The following is a 15,826-nucleotide window of genomic DNA, read 5'->3' as shown; positions in this document are numbered from 1 at the left end:
CAGAAATTACATCGGTATAAAATACAAGAGGCACAATAACGACTAAAGTACAAGCGGACTGACTGTTCTTACATTCTATGATTTTGGCCTTTCCTGTGAGACCAGTTTTTGATATCGATACTTCTCTTCAGGTTTACTCTATCTCTTGGACCTTCTTACTGACAATGAAACATAGAAATTGCATCGGAATTAAATACAAAAGGCACAATGCCGACTTAAGTACAAGAAGACTGGCTCTTCTTGATGTCTATGTTTCGAACCTTTCCTGTCAGACCAGTTTTAGATTCCGCTGCTTCACTTCAGGTTTACTGTATCCCTTATACCTTCTTATTGACGATGAAACACAGAAATTGCAACTTAATTAAATAAAAAAGGCAAAATGCCGATTTAAGTACAGGAAGACTGTTTCTTCTTACTGTATATGTTTGAACCTTTCCTGTGAGACCAGTTAGAGAATCCGATGGTTCACTTCAGGTTTACTGTATCCATTGGACCTTCTTATTGACGATGAAACACAGAAATTGCATCGGAATTAATTAAAAAAGGCACAATGCCGACTTATGTACAGGAAGACTGACTCTTCTTACCTTCTCTGTTTTGAACCTTTCCTGTGAGACCAGTTTAGTTTTCGATGCTTCACTTCAAGTTTACTGTATCCCTTTGACCTTCTTATTGACGATAAAACAAAGTAATTGCATTGGAACTAAAAGAAAAGCCAAATTGCCGACTTAAGTTCAAGAAGACTGACTCTCCTTACTGTCTATGCTTTGAACCTTTCCTGTGAGACCAGTGATAGATTCCGATGCTTCACTTCAGGTTTACTGTATCCCTTGGACCTTCTTATTGACGATGAAACACAGACATGTCATCGGAATTAAATACAAAAGGCACAATGCCAACTTTAGTACAAGAAGACTGACTCTTCTTACTGTCTACGATTTGAACCATTCCTGTGAGACCAGTTTTAGATTCCGATGCTTCACTTCAGGTTTACTGTATCCCTTGGACATTCTTATTGACGATGAAACACAGAAATTGCATCGTAATTAAATAAAAAAGGCACAATGCCGACATATGTACAGGAAGAATGACTCTTCTTACCTTCTTTGTTTTGAACCTTTCCTGTGAGACCAGTCTCAGATTCCGATGCTTCACTTCTGGTTTACTGTATCCCTTGGACCTTCTTATTGACGATGAAACACAGAAATTGCATCGTAATTAAATAAAAAAGGCACAATGCCGACTTATGTACAGGAAGAATGACTCTTCTTACCTTCTCTGTTTTGAACCTTTAGTGTGAGACCAGTTTTAGATATCGATGCTTCACTTCAGGTTTACTGTATCCCTTGGTCCTTCTTATTGACGATGAAACACAGAAATTGCAACGGAATTAATTACAAAGGCACAATGCCGACATAAGTACTAGAAGACTGATTCTTCTTACTGTCTATGATTTGAACCTTTCGTGTGAGACCAGTTTTAGAATGCGATGGTTCACTTCAGGTTTACTGTATCCCTTGGACCTTATTATTGACGCTGAAAGACAGAAATTGCATCGGAATTAAATACAAAAGGCACAATGCCGACTTAAGTACAAGAAGACTGACTCTTCTTACCTTCCCTTTTTTTAACCTTTCCTGTGAGACCAGTTTTAGATTCCAATGCTTCAGTTCAGGTTTACTGTATCCCTTGGACCTTCTTGTTGACGATGAAACACAGAAATTGCATCGGAATGAAACACAAAAGGCACAAAGCCGACCTAAGTACAAGAAGACTGACCCTTCTTACTGTCTCTGTTTTGAACCTTTCCTGTGACCCCAGTTTTAGATTCCGATGCTTCACATCAAGTTTACTGTATCCCATGGACCATCTTATTGACTATGAAACACATATAATGCATCGGAAATATATACAAAAGGCACAATACCGAATTACGTACAAGAGGAGTGGTTCTTCTTACTGTCTAAGACTTGAACCTTTCCTGTGAGACCAGTTTTAGTTTCCGATGCTTCACTTCATGTCTACTGTATCCCTTGGACCTTCTTATTGACGATGAAAGACAGAAAATGCATCGGAATTAAATACAAAAGGCACAATGCCAAGTTAACTGCAAGAAGACTGACTCTTCTTACTCTCTATGATATGAGCCTTTCCTGTGAGACCAGTTTTAGATTCCGATGCTTCACTTCAGTTTTGCTGTATCCCTTGGACCTTCTTACTGACGATAAAACACAGAAATTGCATCGGAATTAAATACAAAAGGCACAATACCAACTTAAGTACAATAGGAGTGACTCTTCATACATTCTATGATTTGCGCCAATCCCTTGAGACTAGTTTTAGATATCGATGCTTCACTTCAGGTTTACTGTATCCCTTAGACCTTCTTATTGACGATGAAACACAGAAATTTCATCGGAATTAAATACAAAAGGCACAGTGCCGACTTAAGTACAAGAAGACTGACTCTTCTTACAGTCTATGATTTGAAACTTTCCTGTGAGACCAGTTTTAGATTCCGATGGTTCCTTCAGGTTTACTGTATCCCTTGGACCTTCTTATAGACAATGAAATACAGAAATTGCATCGGAATTACATACAAAATTCACAATACCGACATAAGTACAAGAAGACTGACCCTTCTTACTGTCTATGTTTTGAACCTTTCCTGTGACCCCAGTTTTACTTTCCGATGATTCACTACAGGTTTACTGTATCCCTTGGACCTTCGTATTAACGATGAAACACAGAAATTGCATCGGAATTATGTAAAAGAAGCACATTGACGACTAATGTACAGGAAAACTGACTCTTCTTACCTTGTCTGTTTTGAACGTTTCCTGTGAGACCAGTAGTAGATTCCGATGCTTCACTTCAGGTTTACTGTATCCCTTAGACCATCTTATTGACGATGAAACACAGAAATTCCATCGGAAATAAATACAAAAGGCACAATGCCGACTTAAGTACAAGAAGACTGACTCTCCTTACTGTCTATGTTTTGAACCATTCCTGTGAGACCAGTTGTAGATTCCGATGCTTCACTTCAGGTTTATGTATCCCTTGGACATTCTTATTGACGCTGAAACACAGAAATTGCATCGGAGTTATATACAAAAGGCACAATGCTGACTGAAGTAGAAGAAGTCTGACTCTTCTTACTGCCTATATTTTGAACCTTTCCTGTGAGACCAGTTTTAGAGTCCGATGCTTCACATCAGGTTTACTGTATCCCTTGGACCTTCTTATTGACGCTTAAACACAGAAATTGAATCGGAATTAAATACAAAAGGCACATTGCCGACTTCAATACAAGAAGACTGTCTCTTCTTACCTTCTGTGTTATGAACCTTTCCTGTGAGACCAGTTTTAGATTCCGATACTTCACTTCAGGTTTACTGTATCCAATGGACCTACGTATTGATGAAGAGACACAGAAATTGTATCGGAATAAAATTCAAAATGCACAATGCCGACTTATCTACGAGGAGACTGACTCTTCTTACTGTCTATGTTTGAAATTTTCCTGTGGGACCAGGTTTAGATTCCGATGCTACACTTCAGGTTTACTGTATTCCTTGGACCTTCTTCTTGACGATGAAACACAGAAATTGCATCGGAATTAAATACAAAAGGCACAATGCCGACTGAAGTACAAAAAGTCTGACTCTTCTTACTGTCTATGTTTGAACCTTTCCTGTGAGACCAGTTTTAGATTCCGATGCTTCACTTCAGGTTTACTGTATCCCTTGGACCTTCATATTGACGATGAAACACAGAAATTGCATCGGATTTAAATACAAAAGGCTGAATGGTGACCTAAGTACAAGAGGACTGACTCTTCTTACTGTCTATGTTTTGAACCTTTCCTGTGAGACCAGTTTTAGATTCCGATGCTTCACTTCAACTTTACTGTATCCCCTGGACATTCTTATTCTAGCTGAAACACAGAAATTACATTGGAATTAAATACAAAAGGCACAATGCCGACTTAAGTACAAGAAGTCTGACTCTTCTTACTGTCTATGTTTTGAACCTTTCCTGTGAGACCAGTTTTAGATTCCGATGATTCACTTCAGGTTTACAGTATCCCTTGGACCTTCTTATAGACGATGAAACACAGAAATTGCAACTTAATTAAATAAAAAATGCAAAATGCCGATTTAAGTACAGAAAGACTGCCTCTTCTTACTGTATATGTTTGAACGTTTCCTGTGAGACCAGTTTGAGATTCCGATGGTTCACTTCAGGTGTACTGTATCCATTGGACCTTCTTATTGACAATGAAAAACAGAAATTGCATCGGAATTTAATAAAAAAGGCACAATGCCCACATATGTACAGGAAGACTGACTCTTCTTACCTTCTCTGTTTTGAACCTTTCCTGTGAGACAAGTTTTAGATTCCGATGCTTCACTTCAGGTTTACTGTTTCCCTTTGACCTTCTTATTGACGATAAAACACAGAAATTGCATTGGAACTAAAACAAAAGCCAAATTGCCGACTTAAGTTCAAGAACCTGACTCTCCTTACTGTCTATGTTTTGAACCTTTCCTGTGAGACCAGTTGTACACACCGATGCTTCACTTCAGGTTTACTGTATCCCTTGGACCTTGTTATTGACGCTGAAACACTGAAATTGCATCGGAATTAAATACAAAACGCACAATGCCGACTGAAGTACAAGAAGTCTGACTCTTCTTACTGTCTATGTTTTGAACCTTTCGTGTGAGACCAGTTTTAGATTCTGATGCTTCGCTTCAGGTTTACTGTTTCCCTTGGACCTTATTATTGACGATGAAACACAGAAATTGCATCGTAATTAAATACAAAAGGCACAATGCCGACCTAAGTACAAGAAGACTGACTCCTCTTACTGTCTTTGTTTTGAACCTTTCCTCTGAGACCAGTTTTAGATTCCGATGCTCCACATAAAGTTTACTGTATCCCATGGACCATCGTATTGACGATGAAACACATAAATTGCATCGGAATTAAATACAAAAGGCACAATGCCAAGTTAACTGCAAGAAGACTGACTCTTCTTACTGTCTATGATACGAGCCTTTCCTGTGAGACCAGTTTTAGATTCCGATACTTTACTTCAGTTTTGCTGTATCCCTTGGACCTTCTTATTGACGATGAAACACAGAAATTGCATCGGAATTAAATACAAAAGGCACAATACCAACTTAAGTACAATAGGACACACTATTCATACAATCTATGATTTGAGCCAATCCCTTGAGACCAGTTTTAGATATCGATCCTACACTTCAGGTTTACTGTATCCCTTGGACCTTCTTATTGACCATGAAACACAGAAATTGCATCGGAATTAAATACAAAACGCACTATGCCGACCTAAGTACAAGTAGACTGACTCTTCTTACTGTCTATGTTTTGAACCTTTCCTGTGAGACCAGTTTTAGATTCCGATGCTTCACTTCATCTTTACTGTATCCCTTGGACCTTCTTATTGACGCTGAAACACAGATATTTCATCGGATTTAAATACAAAAGGCACAATGCCGACTTAAGTACAAGAAGTCTGACTCTTCTTACTTAGTATGTTTTGAACCTTTCCTGTGAGACCAGTTTTAGAATCCGATGCTTCACTTCAGGTTTACTGTATCCCTGGGACCTTCTTATTGACGATGAAACACAGAAATTGCTTCGGAATTAAATACAAAACGCATAACACCGTTGTAAGTACAAGAAGACTGACTCTTCTTACTGTCTATGTTTGAACCTTTCCTATGAGACCAGTTTTTGATTCCGATGCTTCACTACAGGTTTACTGTATCCCTTGGTCCATCTTAATGACGATGAAACACAGAAATTACATCGGTATAAAATACAAGAGGCACAATACCGACTTAAGTACAAGCGGCCTGGCTGTTCATACATTCTATGATTTGAGCCATTCCCTTGAGACCGGTTTTTGATATCGATTCTTCTCTTCAGGTTTACTGTATCCCTTGGCCCTTCTTACTGACGATGAAACACAGAAACTGCAACTTAATTAAATGAAAAAGACAAAATGCCGATTTAAGTACAGGAAGACTTCCTCTTCTTACTGTATATGTTTGAACGTTTCCTGTGAGACCAGTTTGAGATTCCGATGGTTCACTTCAGCTTTACTGTATCCCTTGGAGCTTCTTATTGACGCCGAAACACAGAAATTGCATCGGAATTAAATACCAAAGGCACAATGCCGACTGAAGTACAAGAGGTCTGACTGTTCTTACTGTGTATGTTTTGAACCTTTTTGTGTGAGACCAGTTTTAGATTCCGATGCTTCACTTCAGGTGTACTGTATCCCTTGGACCTTCTGATTGACGATGAAACACAGAAATTGCATCGGAATTAAATACAAAAGGCACAATGGCGACCTAAGTACAAGAAGACTGACTCCTCTTACTGTCTATGTTTTGAACCTTTCCTGTGAGACCAGTTTTAGATTCCGATGCTTCACTTCCGGTTTACTGTGTCTCTTGGACCTTCTTATTGACGATGAAAGACAGAAAATGCATCGGAATTAAATACAAAAGGCACAATACCAACTTAAGTACAATAGGACTGACTATTCATACATTCTATGATTTGAGCCAATCCCTTGAGACCAGTTTTAGATATTGATGCTACACTTCAGGTTTATTGTATCCCTTGGACCTTCTTATTGACGATGAAACACAGAAATTGCATCGGAATTAAATACAAAAGGCAGAATGCCGACCTAAGTACAAGTAGACTGACTCTTCTTACTGTCTATGTTTTGAACCTTTCCTGTGAGACCAGTTTTAGATTCCAATGCTTCACTTCATCTTTACTGTATCCCTTGGACCTTCTTATTGACGCTGAAACACAGATATTGCATCGGAATTAACTACAAAAGCCACAATGCCGACTTAAGTACAAGAAGTCTGACTCTTCTTACTTAGTATGTTTTGAACCTTTCCTGTGAGACCAGTTTTAGATTCCGATGATTCACTTCAGGTTTACTGTATCCCTTGGGCCTTCTTATTGACGATGAAACACAGAAATTGCTTCGAATTAAATACAAAACGCATAACATCGTTGTAAGTACAAGAAGACTGACTCTTCTTACTGTCTATGCTTTGAACCTTTCCTATGAGACCAGTTCTTGATTCCGATGCTTCACTACAAGTTTACTGTATCCCTTGGTCCATCTTAATGACGATGAAACACAGAAATTACATCGGTATAAAATACAAGAGGCGCAATACCGACTTAAGTACAAGCGGACTGGCTGTTCTTACATTCTATGATTTTAGCCTTTCCTGTGAGACCAGATTAAGAGATCGATGCTTCACTTATGGTTTACTGTATCCCTTGGACCTTCTTACTAACGCTGAAACGCAGAAATTGAATCCGAATTAAATACAAAAGCCACAATGCCGACATAAGTACTATAGGACTGACTCTTCATACATTCTATGATTTGAGCCATTCCCTTGAGACCGGTTTTTGATATCGATTCTTCTCTTCAGGTTTACTGTATTCCTTGGACCTTCTTACTGGCGATGAAACACAGAAATTACAACTTAATTAAATGAAAAAGGAAAATGCCGATTTAAGTACAGGAAGACTGCCTCTTCTTACTGTATATGTTTGAACCTTTCCTGTGAGACCAGTTTGAGATTCCGATGGCTCACTTCAGTTTTACTGTATCCCTTGGACCTTCTTATTGACGCCGAAACACAGAAATTGCATCGGAATTAAATACCAAAGGCACAATGCCGACTGAAGTACAAGAAGTCTGACTGTTCTTACTGTGTATGTTTTGAACCTTTTTGTGTGAGACAAGTTTTCGATTCCGATGCTTCACTTCAGGTGTACTGTATCCCTTGGACCTTCTTATTGACGATGAAACAGAGAAATTGCATCGGAATTAAATACAAAAGGCACAATGGCAACCTAAGTACAAGAAGACGGACTCTTCTTACTGTCTATGTTTTGAACCTTTCCTCTGAGACCAGTTTTAGATTCCGATGCTTCACTTAAAGTTTACTGTATCCCATGGACCATCTTATTGACGATGAAACACATATAATGCATCGGAATTATATACAAAAGGCACAATACCGAATTACGTACAAGAGGAGTGGTTCTTCTTACTGACTAAGACTTGAACCTTTCCTGTGAGACCAGTTTTAGATTCCGATGCTTCACTTCATGTTTACTGTATCCCTTGGACCTTCTTATTGACGATGAAAGACAGAAAATGCATCGGAATTAAATACAAAAGGCACAATGCCAAGTTAACTGCAAGAAGACTGACTCTTCTTACTCTCTATGATATGAGCCTTTCCTGTGAGACCAGTTTTAGATTCCGATGCTTCACTTCAGTTTTGCTGTATCCCTTGGACCTTCATACTGACGATGAAACACAGAAATTGCATCGGAATTAAATACAAAAGGCACAATACCAACTTAAGTACAAGAGGAGTGACTCTTCATACATCCTATGATTTGCGCCAATCCCTTGAGACTAGTTTTAGATATCGATGCTTCACTTCTGGTTTACTGTATCCCTTAGACCTTCTTATTGACGATGAAACACAGAAATTGCATCGGAATTAAAAAAAAAGGCACAATTCCGACTTATGTACAGGAAGTCTGACTCTTCTTACCTTCTCTGTTTTGAACCTTTCCTGTGACACCAGTTTTAGATTCCGATGCTTCACTTCAGGTTTACTGTATCCCTTTGACCTTCTTATTGACGAGAAAGCACAGAAATTGCATTGGAACTAAAACAAAAGCCAAATTGCTGACTTAAGTTCAAGAAGACTGACTCTCCTTACTGTCTATGTTTTGAACCTTTCTTGTGATACCAAATGTAGATTCCGATGCTTCACTTCAGGTCTACTGTATCCCTTGGACCTTCTTATTGACGATGAAACACAGAAATTGCATCGGAATTAAACACAAAAGGCACAAAGCCGACCTAAGTACAAGAAGACTGACCCTTCTTACTGTCTCTGTATTGAACCTTTCCTGTGACCCCAGTTTTAGTTTCCGATGATTCACTACAGGATTACTGTATCCCTTGGACCCTCGTATTGACGATGAAAAACAGAAATTGCATCGGAATTATGTAAAAGAAGCTCAATGACGACTAATGTACAGGAAAACTGACTCTTCTTACCTTGTCTGTTTTGAACGTTTCCTGTGAGACCAGTAGTAGATTCCGATGCTTCAATTCAGGTTTACTGTATCCCTTAGACCATCTTATTGACGATGAAACACAGAAATACCATCGGAAATAAATACAAAAGGCACAATGCCGACTTAAGTACAAGAAGACTGACTCTTCTTACTGTCTATGTTTTGAACCATTCCTGTGAGACCAGTTGAAGATTCCGATGCTTCACTTCAGGTTTATGTATCCCTGGGACCTTCTTATTGACGCTGAAACACAGAAATTGCATCGGAGTTATATACAAAAGGCACAATACTGACTGAAGTAGAAGAAGTCTGACTCTTCTTACTGTCTATATTTTGAACCTTTCCTGTGAGACCAGTTTTAGAGTCCGATGCTTCACACATCAGGTTTACTGTATCCCTTGGACTTTCCTATTGACGATGAAACACAGAAATTGCATCGGAATTGAATACAAAAGGCACAATACCGACCTAAGTACTAGAAGACTGACTCTTCTTACTGTCTATGTTTTTAACTTTTCCTGTGAGACCAGTCTTAGATCCCGATGGTTCACTTCAGGTTTACTGTATCCCTTGGACCCTCTTAATGACGCTTAAACACAGAAATTGAATCAGAATTAAATACAAAAGGCACATTGCCGACTTCAATACAAGAAGACTGTCTCTTCTTACCTTCTCTGTTTTGAACCTTTCCTGTGAGACCTGTTTTAGATTCCGATACTTCACTTCAGGTTTACTATATCCATTGGACCTACGTATTGACGAAGAGACACAGAAATTGTATCGGAATAAAATTCAAAATGCACAATGCCGACTTAAGTACAATAGGAGTGACTTTTCATACATTCTATGATTTGCGCCAATCCCTTGAGACCAGTCTTTGATTCCAATGCTTCACTTCAGGTTTACTGTATCCCTTGGACGTTCTTATTGACGATGAAACACAGAAATTGCATCGGAATTAAATACAAAAGGAACTTTGCCGACTTAAGTACAAGAAGACTGACTCTTCTTACTGTCTTTGTTTTGAACCTTTCCTCTGAGACCAGTTTTAGATTCCGATGCTTTACTTAAAGTTTACTGTATCCCATGGACCATCTTATTGACGATGAAACACATATAATGCATCGGAATTATATACAAAAGGCACAATACCGAATTACGTACAAGAGGAGTGGTTCTTCTTACTGTCTAAGACTTGAACCTTTCCTGTGAGACCAGTTTTAGATTCCGATGCTTCACTTCATGTCTACCGTATCCCTTGGACCTTCTTATTGACGATGAAAGACAGAAAATGCAGTGGAATTAAATACAAAAGGCACAATGCCAAGTTAACTGCAAGAAGACTGACTCTTCTTACTCTCTATGATATGAGCCTTTCCTGTGAGACCAGTTTTAGATTCCGATGCTTCACTTCAGTTTTGCTGTATCCCTTGGACCTTCTTACTGACGATGAAACACAGAAATTGCATCGGAATTAAATACAAAAGGCACAATACCAACTTAAGTACAATAGGAGTGACTTTTCATACATTCTATGATTTGCGCCAATCCCTTGAGACTAGTTTTAGATATCGATGCTTCACTTCAGGTTTACTGTATCCCTTAGACCTTCTTATTGACGATGAAACACAGAAATTTCATCGGAATTAAATACAAAAGGCACAGTGCCGACTTAAGTACAAGAAGACTGACTTTTCTTACAGTCTATGATTTGAAACTTTCCTGTGAGACCAGTTTTAGATTCCGATGGTTCCTTCAGGTTTACTGTATCCCTTGGACCTTCTTATTGACGATGAAACACAGAAATTGCATCGGAATTAAACACAAAAGGCACAAAGCCGACCTAAGTACAAGAAGACTGACCCTTCTTACTGTCTCTGTTTTGAACCTTTCCTGTGACCCCAGTTTTAGTTTCCGATGATTCACTACAGGATTACTGTATCCCTTGCACCTTCGTATTGACGATGAAACACAGAAATTGCATCGGAATTATGTAAAAGAAGCACAATGACGACTAATGTACAGGAAAACTGACTCTTCTTACCTAGTCTGTTTTGACCGTTTCCTGTGAGACCAGTAGTAGATTCCGATGCTTCACTTCTGGTTTACTGTATCCCTTAGACCATCTTATTGACGATGAAACACAGAAATTCCATCGGAAATAAATACAAAAGGCACAATGCCGACTTAAGTACAAGAAGACTGACTCCTCTTACTGTCTATGTTTTGAACCATTCCTGTGAGACCAGTTGTAGATTCCGATGCTTCACTTCAGGTTTATGTATCCCTTGGACCTTCTTATTGACGCTGAAACACAGAGATTGCATCGGAGTTATATACAAAAGGCACAATGCTGACTGAAGTAGAAGAAGTCTGACTCTTCTTACTGTCTATATTTTGAACCTTTCCAGTGAGACCAGTTTTAGAGTCCGATGCTTCACACATCAGGTTTACTGTATCCCTTGGACTTTCCTATTGATGATGAAACACAGAAATTGCATCGGAATTGAATACAAAGGGCACAATGCCGACCTAAGTACAAGAAGACTGACTCTTCTTACTGTCTATGTTTTTAACTTTTCCTGTGATACCAGTTTTAGATCCCGATGGTTCACTTCAGGTTTACTGTATCCCTTGGACCTTCTTATTGACGCTTAAACACAGAAATTGAATCGGAATTAAATACAAAAGGCACATTGCCGACTTCAATACAAGAAGACTGTCTCTTCTTACCTTCTCTGTTTTGAACCTTTCCTGTGAGACCTGTTTTAGATTCCGATACTTCACTTCAGGTTTACTGTATCCATTGGACCTACGTATTGACGAAGAGACACAGAAATTGTATCGGAATAAAATTCAAAATGCACAATGCCGACTTATGTACGAGGAGACTGACTCTTCTTACTGTCTATGTTTCAAATTTTCCTGTGGGACCAGTTTTAGATTCCGATGCTACACTTCAAGTTTACTGTATTCCTTGGACCTTCTTCTTGACGATGAAACACAGAAATTGCATCGGAATTAAATACAAAAGGCACAATGCCGACTGAAGTACAAGAAGTCTGACTCTTCTTACTGTCTATGTTTTGAACCTTTCCTGTGAGACCAGTTTTAGATTCCGATGCTTCACTTCAGGTTTACTGTATCCCTTGGACCTTCTTATTGACGATGAAACACAGAAATTACATCGGAATTAAATACAAAAGGCACAATACCGACTTAAGTACAAGAAGACTGACTCTTCTTACTGTCTATGTCTTGAGCCTTTCCTGTGAGACCAGCTTTAGATCCCGATGCTTCACTTAAGGTTTACTGTATACCATGGACCATCTTATTGACGATGAAACACAGAGATTTCATCGGAATTAAATACAAAATGCACAATGCCGACTTAAGCACAAGAAGACTGACTGTTATTACCTTCTATGATTTGAACCATTCCTGTGAGACCAGTTTTAGATTTCGATGCTTCACATCAGGTTTACTGTATTCCTTGGACCTTCTTATTGACGATGAAACACAGAAATTGCATCGGAATTAAATAGAAAACTCACAATACCGACCTGTACAGTTGGAAGACTGACTCTTCATACTGTATATGTTTTGAACCATTCCTGTGAGACCTTTTTTAGATTCCGATGCTTCACTTCGATTTACTGTATACCTTGGACCTTCTTAATGACGATGAAACACAGAACTTGCATCTTAATGAAATAAAAAAGCAAATTGCCGACTTAAGTACGAGAAGACGGACTCTTCTTACATTCTCTGTTTGAACCTTTCCCGTGAGACCAGTTTGAGATTCCGATGCTTCACTTCAGGTTTACTGTATTCCTTGGACCTTCTTATTGAAGATGAAACACAGAAATTGCATCGGAATTTAATACAAACGGCACAATGCCGACATAAGTACAATAGGACTGACTCTTCATACAATCTATGATTTGAGCCATTCCCTTGAGACCAGTTTTAGATATCGATGCTTCACTTCAGGTTAACTGTATCCCTTGGACATTCTTAATGACGACGAATCACAGAAAATGCATCTGAATTAAATACAAAAGGCACAATGCCGACTTAAGTACAAGAAGACTGACTCTTTGTAATGTCTATGTTTCGATCCTTTCCTGGGAGAACAGTTTTAGATTCCGCTGCTTCACTTCAGGTTTACTGTATCCCTTGGACCTTCTTATTGACGATGAAACACAGATATTGCAACTTAATTAAATAAAAAAGGCAAAATGCCGATTTAAGTACAAGAAGACTGCTTCTTCTTACTGTATATGTTTGAACCTATCCTGTGAGACCAGTTTGAGATTCCGATGCATCATTTCAGGTTTACTGTATCCCTTGGACCTACTTGTTGACGATGAAACACAGAAATTGCATCGGAATTAATTACAAAATGCACAATGCCGACTTAAGTACCAGAGGCCTGACTCTTCTTACTTTCTATGATTTTAGCCTTTCCTGTGAGGCCAGTTTTGGATATCAATGCTTCACTTCAGGTTTAGTGTATAGCTTGGACTTCTTATTGACGATGAAACACAGAAATTGCATCGGAATTAAATACAAAAGACACAATGCGGCCTTAAGTACAAGAAGACTGACTCTTCTTACTGTCTATTTTTTGAACCATTCCTGTGTGACCAGTTTTAGATTCCGATGCTTCACTTCACGTTTACTGTATCCCTTGGACCTTCTCATTGTCGAAGAAACACAGAAATTGCATCGGAATTAAATACAAAATGCACAATACCGTTTTCAGTACAAGAAGACTGACTCTTATTACTGTCTGTGCTTGAACCTTTCCTATGAGATCAGTTTTAGATTCCGATGTATAAATACAGGTTTACAGTATCCCTTGGTGCTTCTCATTGACGATGAAACACAGAAATTGCATTGGAATTAAATACAAAATGCCAAAATGCCGACTTAAGCACAAGAAGACAGACTCTTATTACCTTCTATGATTTGAACCTTTCCTGTGAGACCAGTTTTATATTCCGATGCTTCACTTGAGGTTTACTGTACCCCTTGGACCTTCTTATTGACGATGAGACCCAGAAATTGCATCGGAATAAAATACAAAAGGCACAATGCCGTCTTAAGTACCAGAGGCTTGACTCTCCTTACTGTCTATGATTTTAGCCTTTTTCTGTGAGGCCAGTTTTGGATATCAATGCTTCACTTCAAGTTTACTGTATAGCTTGGACTTTCTTATTGACGATGAAACACAGAAATTGCATCGGAATTAAATAAAATAGTCACAATGCCGTCTTATGTACAAGAAGAATGCCTCTTCTTACCTTCTCTGTTTTTGAATCTTTCCTGTGAGACCAGTTTCAGATTCCCATGCTTCACTTCAGGTTTACTGTATCCCTTGGACCTTCTTCTTGACGATGAAACACAGAAATTGCATCGGAATTAAATACAAAAGGCACAATACCGTTTTAAGTACAAGAAGACTGACTCTTATTACTGTCTTTGGTTTGAACCTTTCCAGTGAGACCAGTTTTAGAATCCGATGCTTAACTACAGGTTTACTGTATCCCTTGGTCCTTCTTATTGACGATGACACACAGAAACTGCATTGGAATTAAATACAAAATGCCACAATGCCGACTTAAGCACAAGAAGACAGACTCTTATTACCTTCTATGATTTGAACCTTTCCTGTGAGACCAGTTTTATATTCCGATCCTTCACTTGAGGTTTACTGTACCCCTTGGACCTTCTTATTGACGATGAGACCCAGAAATTGCATCGGAATAAAATACAAAAGGCACAATGCAGACTTAAGTACAAGGAGAGTGACTGTTACTACCTTCTATGATTTGAACCTTTCCTGTGAGACCAGTTTTAGATTCCGATGCTTCTCTTCAGGTTTACTGCCTTCCTTGTACCTTCTATTTGACGATGAAACTCAGAAATTGCATCGCAATTTGATACAAAAGGCACAATGCCGACTTAAGTTCAAGAGAATTGACTCCTCTTACATTCTATGATTTGAGCCATTCCTGTGAGTCCAGTTTTAGATATCAATGCTTCACTTCAGGTTTACTGTATCCCTTGGACCTTCTTATTGACGATGAAACACAGAAATTGCATCGGAATTAAATACAAAATTCACAATACCGACGTAAGTACTAGAAGACTGACTTCTCTTACTGTCTATGTTATGAGCCTTTTCTGTGAGACCAGTTTTAGATTCCGATGCTTCACTTAAGGTTTACTGCATCCCATGGACCATCTTATTGACGATGAAACACAGAAATTGCATCGGAATTAAATACAAAATGCACAATACCGAATTAAGTACAAGACGAATGTCTCTTCTTACTGTCTATGTTTTGAACCTTTCCTGGGAGACCAGTTTTAGATTATGATGCTTCACTTCAGGTTTACTGTACCCTTGGACCTTCATATTGAAGATGAAAGGCAGAAATTGCATCGGAATTAAGGACAAAAGGCACAATGCCAAGTTAACTGCAAGAAGACTGACTCTTCTTACTGTCGATGATACGAGCCTTTCCTGTGAGACCAGTTTTGTATTCCGATGCTTCACTACAGGTTTACTGTATCCCTTGGACTTCCTTATTGACGATGAAACACAGAAATTGCTTCGGAATTA

This window comes from Schistocerca serialis, chromosome 8, assembly GCF_023864345.2.
Source record: "Schistocerca serialis cubense isolate TAMUIC-IGC-003099 chromosome 8, iqSchSeri2.2, whole genome shotgun sequence".
Taxonomy (NCBI): domain Eukaryota; kingdom Metazoa; phylum Arthropoda; class Insecta; order Orthoptera; family Acrididae; genus Schistocerca; species Schistocerca serialis.
This window is presented reverse-complemented; position numbering follows the sequence as displayed.